Here is a 9,878-nt window from a genome sequence, read left to right on the forward strand (position 1 = left end):
AGAAATATTTCTAGAACTCAAGGCAGACATCAAACCACACAAACTAGTAGTAGGAGACTTCAACACACCTCTCTCACCAATGGACAGGTCAATCAGACAGAAACCTAATAGAGAATTAGGAGAATTGTTGGAGGTAATGAAGCAAATGAAATTAACAGACATCTATAGAACACTCCATAGATCTGCCATGTAATTCCAACTGTAAAGTTGGAGATGGGCAAATTTCTGAGCTTGCTGGTTAATCAGTCTAGTGTCTCAGGTTAATAAGAGCCCATGGCAGATCCACGAAACAACTCCTGATATTCTCTTGTTTCCACACACAGATATACACACCTGAACACAAACCCGTGTACACATGCACATACATATACACAAAACCTAAGATCACTCTGGATAAGATTAGAGAAAACTTTAGGTGTGTCATTGGGAAGGGAAAACATGAGTGATTCTGGGTACAAACCTGTGAAAAGGTACATGGAACAGAGCTTCAGAGATCAACTTCAGGGTGTAAAAGAACAGGTATTTTCCTTGAAAGGAAAGGGGGACTTTCACAGGATCTAAAATATCTCATATCAGTGTTTTCCAAATCATTGAACGTCAACCTTATGCTTGTAAGGGAGGTTCCTCCCCAACCCGAGTCTGTACAGGACACACCGCGAGGGGTGCACCCACAAACTGAGACAATGGGGATGTTCTATCAGGAACTCACCAAGGCCAGCTGGCCTGGGTCTGTTTTGTGTTTTTTCAAGAGCATTTTTTTTTATTTTTATTGAGCCCTACATTTTTCTCTGCTCCCCTACCTTCCTCTCCCCTTTCCTTCAACCCTCTCCCAAGGTCCCCATGCTCCCAATTTACTCAGGAGATCTTGTCTTTTTCTACTTTCTGTGTAGATTAGATCTATGTAAGTCTCTCTTTGGGTCCTCATTGTTGTCTAGGCTCTCTGGGATTGTGGTTTGTAGACTGGTTTTCTTTGCTTTATGTTTAAAAAGACCACTTTTGAGTGAGTACATATGATAATTGTCTTTCTGGGCCTGGGTTACCTCACTCAAAATGTTTTCTAGCTCCATCCATTTGCCTGCAATATTCAGATGTCGTTATTTTTTTTCTGCTGTGTAGTACTCCATTGTACCACATTTTCCTTGTCCATTCTTTGGCTGAAGGGCATTTAGGTTATTTTCAGTTACTGGCTTTGACAAACAATGCTGTTATAAACATAGTTGAGCACATGTCCTTGTGGCACAATTGAGCATCCTTTGAATATATATCAAAAGTGGTATTACTGGGTCTTGAGGAAGGTTGTTTTCTAATTTTCTGAAAAATCACCACACTCTTTTAAGGAGAAAAGGGAAAGTATGTGCTAAGGTAAACTGGTAAATTCTGATAAGATGTATTAGTCAAATAATAAATTTTGATTGTTGTACCTCAGTGTTTTGTCTCAGGAATGAATCAATGGCCAAATAAGGAAAAAGATCTTGGGGGCTAGCTCTAGGAATGTAATCTAATGGTTTTCAGCAATGGAGGGAGAAAGGAAGAAAAGGCCAAAACCTGTCAGCACCATGCTTGCCGTGCTCAGGCTGTTAGAGACCTTTAGTAAGCCTACATTTTGGCAGTTTAGATGCTTGCCTGTGCCTTTATTTTCCTTTCTTTCCCTCAGTGCATCTCTATATCACTTTTCACCCCATCCTACTTCCTTCCTCCCTTCCTCTCCTTCCTTCCCTCCTTTTATCCACCCCCTCTCTTCTCTGCTTCTCCTATCTCTCTTTGTTTCTCTCTTTGTAAATGACCTCTAATTACTTCACTCAGAAAGTTGGGAGATTGGCAAAAGGATCAATCTGTAAGTAATCTGCCTAAAACCAAAGGAGACTACACAAAAGCTAGGAATGTTTTTTGCAGCAGTGGTGGGGAATTGTAAGAAAGGTGAGTTCCTACCTGTGGAAGCCCATGAGCTCATGGGTAGGCTGCTGGGAAACTCTAGGGAGACAAAGACTGGGACAATCAGAGTCACTGCCTTCTAAAAGAAAAAAGGAAAAGCTAAAACTTTAAATTGATTGGTTTTCTTTAGTGATCATATATCAATTATCAACTTGATCTACAAAATTTATCTTTTATTAAAAGTGAATTTTATCTCAAATCATTGAATCAGTTAACAATGTCAAAGTGCTATAAAGGGCTCTGAAGCTCTCCATAATGTGCATGCAGAAAACTATGACATTGAAAGTTAGTTTTTGCAAAACAAGCCATGGTAAGGGCATCAAAAAATGATTTGTCAGCTCACTTAGTGAGGATGGCAGAATTGAACACTGAAAGCAACTGAAACAAAAGTATAGGAGAATGTATAGTATAACGAACTATTTCCTTACTGCAATAATGAGGGAACATTAATTTAGTAGAAATGATAGGAGAGTGTAAACTGCTAAGTTTAACTTAGATTTATGTTTAACAACAAATGCCAACCGATCATGTGTATGATTTCAGGAACACAAAATTTTAGAAAAGTTCTTTGCAGTGTCATATCTCAAGCCTTTCATCTGGTCAAATTCTATTTGAGTCTTTGCATTATATGTACATATATGTATATATAATTAATGATTACATAGCTGTATAATTACATACTCAAAATACAGACATATATGTGCATATACATATAAATATGTATATGCACATATATGTCCATACTTACATGTCTATAACTCTGACCTCTGTTGCTCAGGTTTATTTACATAGTACTAAGGTGACTGTTGGTAAATTTATTGATTCAAACTGCATATTAAATTGTCAGTCTGGAGGACTCAGTGTAGAAAGACTCTTCATTGCTTCTTTTCTATAGATCTCTGGTTATTAGATTTGGTTTTATTCCCTCTGTTTCCAAACATCATTGGGAGTTAAAATTATAATCTACTACTACTCAGTAGTAGTAGTACTACTACTACTAAAGAAATAAAGATTTTTATCGAATACAAATCAAGTTTTCTTGTACTCTATAACTGTTGCTATCTACATGAAGGTGACTATGTTCAATTTTCTTTGGCTTCTAAAATGTCTCCTTTCATTAAATATCAGTAAAATTATCAGCCTGTCCTCTCTCACATGGGGAAAAAATTAGCAAAAGTATTTTGCAACCAATTAACTACCTAGAAATGGGCCAATGGGCCAGTGTGCACCTTTAACATACACTACCTTTAAGCCCTGGCAAGTAGTGTTTGTAGGACTATTATCCTCCAAAAGTATATCTACCATCATAATGACAAATATACTCTGACAAGTCAAATATTTCAACATGAATTATTTTAAGCCTTTTACATGCATGGCCTGTTATTTAAGACACAGAGGAGGGTGTTAGCTACTCCCAGAGTCTCACACTGAGCTTATGTGCTGGGTGAAATCCTCCTCTGCAGCTGTCATATGTTAAAAGCCTAGTACAGTAGAAGCAGTACACCCCTAACTTTGTCTCCTCACCTACTTTAGTACTCTTCAGTATGATTTCCACAGTCAAGATTCCTTAGAATTAGCTCTTGAAGAATCTATAATTATGAGCACATCGCCATTTAAAGGAACATTTACATACTGTTATCTGACTGACTGCCCTGCATATTTAGAAACAGCTGAACAATCTTCTTAGAACTGACTTTACTGTGGGACTCGTATGCACTTGGAATTTGGCTCTTATTCCTGTGAACATATGTTAATCACATCTTTTACCATCTCTCACTAAATGGTACTGTCAATGAAATGCAGGACCTTTCCTTTTGTTCCTATCAATGTATATTCAGCACTTACTATAAGAAAGACCTGATTGTATTTTGGATACTCTGGGCAACTTTGCATATGTAAAGTTAGGTAAGATTTACCATGTCATGTAGATATAATGTTCCTATAATTATCTTACTCCAAAGGTTATGCTTCCAAAAGACAAGAAAAAATGAATGATATTATACCTATTCTTTCAAGTCTAAGACTTGACTTCTAAAACACAGCTAAATATTGTAATGTCATGCTTAATGAGAGTACAATTTTAGCATCTCCAAATCATGACTTAATCTAATCCTCCAACAACTTGTGAGATGCAGATGATTTTCCTATTTGTAAGTAAAGAAAATGAGGTACTAGAAAATTTATAAATATTAAATGGAACTATATTTTCTGACAGTAGATACTGGAAAAGTGAATAAACACTAATCTGAGGCTGGACATTTCTCAGTGAAATAATGAATCCTGATGCTTTTAGGGATGCACTGCCCCTAAGTGTTGTAAATAGCTGTTTGTTTGGTTTCTGACCTCCTGGTTATCTTAGACCTGAAATAATCACACAGAAACTGTATTAATTAAATCACTGCCTGGCCCTTTAGCTCTAACTTCTTATTGGTTTACTCTTACACCTTAATCTAACCTATTTCTATTAATCTGTATATCACCATGAGGTCATGGCCTATCAGCAAAATTTCAGCACATCTATCTCGGGTGGCAGCTCCATCGTGTTTCTCTGACTCTGCCTTCTTCTTCCTAGCCTTTTGTTTAGTTTTCCCCACCTAGCTCTGTTCCCCTATATTTCTGCTATAGGCCCAAAGCATTTCCTTTATTCATTAACCAATAAAAGTAACACATAGACAGAAGAACCTCCCATACCATTTCCCCTTTTCTGTTTAAATAAAAAAGGAAGGCTTTAACTTTAACATAGTAAAATTACATATAACAAAACAGGTATTAAGGAAAAATTACAGTTATAATATTTATATCTATTTTATCTTTTATCATAACTAAGGAAAACTGTAACTATAATTATAAATTCTTCAACTCCATTAAAAACTACAGAAGGATATAATATTACCTAAATAAACAAGAAGGACATTGTAGCAACTTCTAAAACTCTAGAAATGACAGAGACATCTAGCTGCCTGCACAATTACCCAAAGTTCTTCTGTACTGTTGGGACATTCATCTTCACCTTACAGGTCCATAGTATCAGGGAGACTTTTCCATGAACAAGGAAATTTCAAGAACTATTCAGCCACTTTCTTCTGTATCCTGCAGAACATCTCATAGACTCTTTCATGAAGCAAGAACCCCGAAGGATCATTTCACCTTTAGGCAAGTTCAGCAGTCATTTCTCTGTGGGTCCTGCATGTCCAATTAAGCAGTCCAGGCAAGAGCCCAAATGGCTAACCAACACCATAAGGATCCTCTTTGATACCCATCTTCCTCTTGAAGTAGCTTGGTGCTGCCATGAGCAAATGTGTCTCATTGTCATGAAAAGTCTTAAGTTTTTAAGCATTTTAAATGCCATATTCTGAAGGTCTCTAAAATATTAAAAAAATACCTATCTAACAAATATATTTCTATACATCTTGAAAATATAACATGACTACAAGCTTGACTATTATAGATGATTATCTATTAGCCTATATTCTTAATTATGCATTACATTTTTAAAATAAACTACACAATCACAATACCTTAATCAAGAGTAGAAATTTACATATAACAATATTGACCTTAAAATTGTATTAATAAACCAAGATCTATACCAATGCAAATCTCTATAGCATATCCCCCTTTAAATGTAAACAAACATTTATAAACAATATTTGAGACTACGGGCATAGTTATTTCTCTCCAAACTGATTTTTGTAGTTTATTAGGTAAAGAATTCTTTGAGGGTATTTTTGGGATGCTCACAGCAACCTTCAGGGGGTCTTTGTCCAGAGAACCATATTAGCCTGGAATGAATCCACAAGTTCTCATCCTCTGTGAAGACTAAAGAAGAATCTCTTTTCCCAAGCAACATATCCTTAAACCCAAATTTGGAAATCATGATACCTTTACAATATACATGCTGGTTTAGCTTAGCACCCCATACAATGAAATGTCTCTCCATACTTAGCCCCTTTACAGTCAAAAAGTTTAAAGAAAACACAGTAATATACACTATCTAGACTCTCTGTTTATAATCCATCTTTACATGTCTCACTTTTATTTACTCCTTTTAATCTATGACCATCTGTACTTTGACTCTTTGAAGACATTTTAGCTTTCTATACTCTTTTTATTCCCTCTCCCAAGCCTATGTACATTTATCCAACACTGTGACCCATTTAGAGTTCTTTTATATCTGAATCTCTCCTTATTGCGTTATCTATAATTCTCTACTGTCATGAAAAACTTTTAAAATGGTAAGCACCTTCGTTACAGCTGCTCTAGATGCTGGCTCTGCCTCTCTCCTTTTTAAAATGGTGGAAGTACCACCACTGTGAGCTCTGGGGCCACCAGGAAGGAGCTGTGCTCAGCACTCCAACCCTAAGAATGAATCCACAAGTTCTCATCCTCTCTGTGAAGACTAAAGAAGAATCTCTTTTCCCAGGCAACATATCCTTAAACCCAAATTTGGAAATCATGATACCTTTATAATATACATACTGGTTTAGCTTAGCACTCTATACAATGAAATGTGCAGCACATAAACCCTTTTTATCTGAGTAATAGCCAAATCTGCTAGGGAGAACACTGCATAGTCTGGAAACACCTCTGTGTATGGTGGCTTGCACAGGGTGGCTCTCCCCCTATGCAAGCCTAGTAGACCTGATCCCACCACCTGCCTAGGCAGAGAGCACCGAGCCATGGGCATGGTCTTAGCTACTTTCCTCCCAACTCTGAGTGGACACACAAAACACCTGGGCCCACAAATGCCATTCAAATGTTCCATAGCCAGAGTTTGTGCTGGCAGAATGGCCCAGGAAGCTGTAATTCCAAACCATGTGCCCCCCACACACATACACTATGACTGAACCAGGAAATCCTCTTCCAAAGGAGCCATGCCTCTGCCTACCTCTAGCAACATTTTCTACCAAATCATGCTTAACTGTTCTTTTGTCATTTTTAAGCTTTCTCAGGCTTTACATGGATTTAGTCCACCATGCTGGCCCACCAATTGTTGTAAGGAGCTGCTTGTTTGGTTGCAGACTGCCTGGCTAGCTTAGACCCAAAATACTCACACAGAACCTGTATTAATTAAATCACTGCTTGGCCCATTAACTCTAGCTTCTTATTTGCTAACTCTTACACCTTAATTTAACCCATTTCTATTAATCTGTATATCACCATGAGGTTGTGACCTATCAGCAAAATTTCAGCACTTCTATCTCCAGTGGCAGCTCCATAGCATCTCTCTGACTCTGCCTTCTTCCTCCCAGCATTCTCTTTAGTTTTCCCCACCTAGCTCTGTTCCCCTATAGCTCTGCTATAGGCCCAAAGCAGTTCCTTTATTCATTAATCAGCAAAAGCAACAGAGAGACAGAAGGACATCCCACACCACCTAAGTATGTAGTCATATTTCAGTAAGTTCAGATCTACAGAAGGTCTGTGTCTTTAGGTACTCTATCTCTCTGTGCTTTGCTTCCTTATCTTGTCTCAAATGAAGAGAATTTTAAGCTAATCTATTTGTTTCAGCTAGTCTAAATAATTGATTATTATTTTCTTCTTTCTTTTTCTTCAAGATATGGTCATCTAGAATCTGTATTCTACACTCTTGGCATAATTCCTGGCACAAACAAGTATTCTCTGATAAATAAATTATATGATTTTTTAGTAGAATTTTTTACCTATAAAAAATAAAAAGCAACTGGGGCTGCAGAATTGGCTTAGTGATTAAAAATATTTGCTGGTCTTACAGAGGACCCAGGTTCAGTTCCCAGAAGTTCCAAGAGATCAGACAACCTCCTCAGACATCTGACACTGTGGTACATATACATACATAAGGCAATACACTCATATGGACAATAAAATAAATAATTCTAAAAAGCAAAAATATGATATATTCTTCCTTTTCTAAATAAAAATGTATAAATATCATTGAAAATATACCCTGACTATGCAGTTATCTATACCTGCTCTTCATTGTTCGTAACAGAAAACTATGGATGATAATCATCACATGGATGTATAGACTATACACACATCTTTCTGTAACCATTACACCTATGCATTTCTTATAGAGCTAACACATATACATAGTTGTCAATTGGATGGGTTATAGAAGAATGACAAGAAAATGTGAATCTTTGCATGCTCAGAACAAACACACTTCTATATAACCATTTCCATCTGTAGTTGTTTGAATTCACAAGGAAGGAAGGAATATATGTGGCCAACTGACTTCATACAGGTTTTTCTATACAGTTGTATCAGTTGCAGACCTTGGGTTAAATTTCTGAACTTGAACTCCAGAGAATAAGGATAAAATCTGGTTTAAAACTTTCGATTTATGACCCACCCTTTTAGATGAGAAAATAAAAGTTTATTTATTATTTACTGGGCCTAAATCATGTTAATGATGATAGAGTGAGAGCTCAGTAAGTTTTTCTGAGAAGGAATTAACCTAAGAAAGAAGAGAAAAACTATCAAATGTGATGTCATAAACTATGAAATTGGAAAGCACCAAGGTTTGTAGAAATGACCGTACTTTACAGCTGTTTTTAGAATGTTTCTTAATCAATATGAATTTAAGTTTTATTCTCTATCTACTGATCAGAATCAGAATTCATTTAAAATTTCCCTCCATCAAGCATCGATGGAGAAGGAAATTGCAGACCTTAGGAACAAATTAGAGCTTAACTCTCCTCCTCCTGACCATCCCTCAGCAGCTGTTCCCAGAGAAAACTGGAACAAGCTCAAAGAAATGTTGCTTTGGAACAGACAGACTTGCTTGGAACTCATAGACCCTGCTGAGGGTGCCCTGCCAGCCATCCTGGCATCTCTCTGTGTGGTGCTTCCATTTAGCCTGAGTGCGGTGTTCTGTGTCGGGTGCTAAGAAGAATTTAGAGCATCAATTAGACACGGTTTGTACCCTCAGGAATCTCACAATGTAGCACAGGAAACAAGATAAACAGTCAATTAAGAGAAAGTAGATACACATGTACACATAAAAATATTGATTTAGTTTAAGGAAAAAGAAGGCTCATCAGGGAAGTCTTGCATATCAGCCTTTATGTGACTCTACCAGAAAGGAGGGTTTCTGAGGGCCAAGATGTAAGGGCTGCCTGTCATGAAGTGGTACCACCCCTGCTTCTTCCCCATCTTCCCAATGCTCCTCCTTTCTATCTTTTCCCTTCTGTATTCACCTTTTCCCTTTTTTCCTTTCTTCATTTTTTCTTCCCAGAGGCCCAGGTCAAAGAGAAACCAGTTTGTGTTCAGGGACTGAGAAAGCCTTGCAGGGCATGTTCCCTTTGAAACCTTGGATGATATCTTAGGATATATTCATTGGTTATCACATGATCTGAGATTGGCCTATTTATAACACACTTTGTCTGTTCTTAGGTCTTCACCTGTCAAAGAAATTAGTTCAATATATTTTATCTTTCATTAAAAACATCATTCTGACAAGATAATAATTCATATAAGGGAAAGTTAAACTTTGCATTTGCTTTACTACTGTATTTGTACTAATTTGTGGTAATTCACAGGCTCTATCTTTATTTTGGGATGGTATACAGGGACAGTGGCTATATGGACTTTGCAAAATCACAGCTGTACACTGGGAAATTCTAGAGAACATCCTGAGACCCTGCACTGTCCTCTCCTGTACCTCTATACTCCCCCCATCCTGGTAGGGTAAGACAATTATTCTGCATCCCTTGAACAAATAACACAGTCTGTATCATTGGATATCCATTTGATTTTAGTCTCCAACATTTATGGTATTACATTTCTCTCTTTTACATTTTGAATCTAATCAGAGGTTGTTTTGCTTTCCCATGTAGTGAGGGGAACCAGGGGGAAAGACACAGATGGTAACGTTTGCAAAAGGAAAACTGAGAAATTACACATACATCTTTCAGCTTCACGGCAAGCATGATGCCAAGATTCTTGGGTAAAATGTGCAGTGTGAT

Source organism: Microtus ochrogaster, chromosome 10 (assembly GCF_000317375.1).
Source record: "Microtus ochrogaster isolate Prairie Vole_2 chromosome 10, MicOch1.0, whole genome shotgun sequence".
Lineage (NCBI taxonomy): Eukaryota > Metazoa > Chordata > Mammalia > Rodentia > Cricetidae > Microtus > Microtus ochrogaster.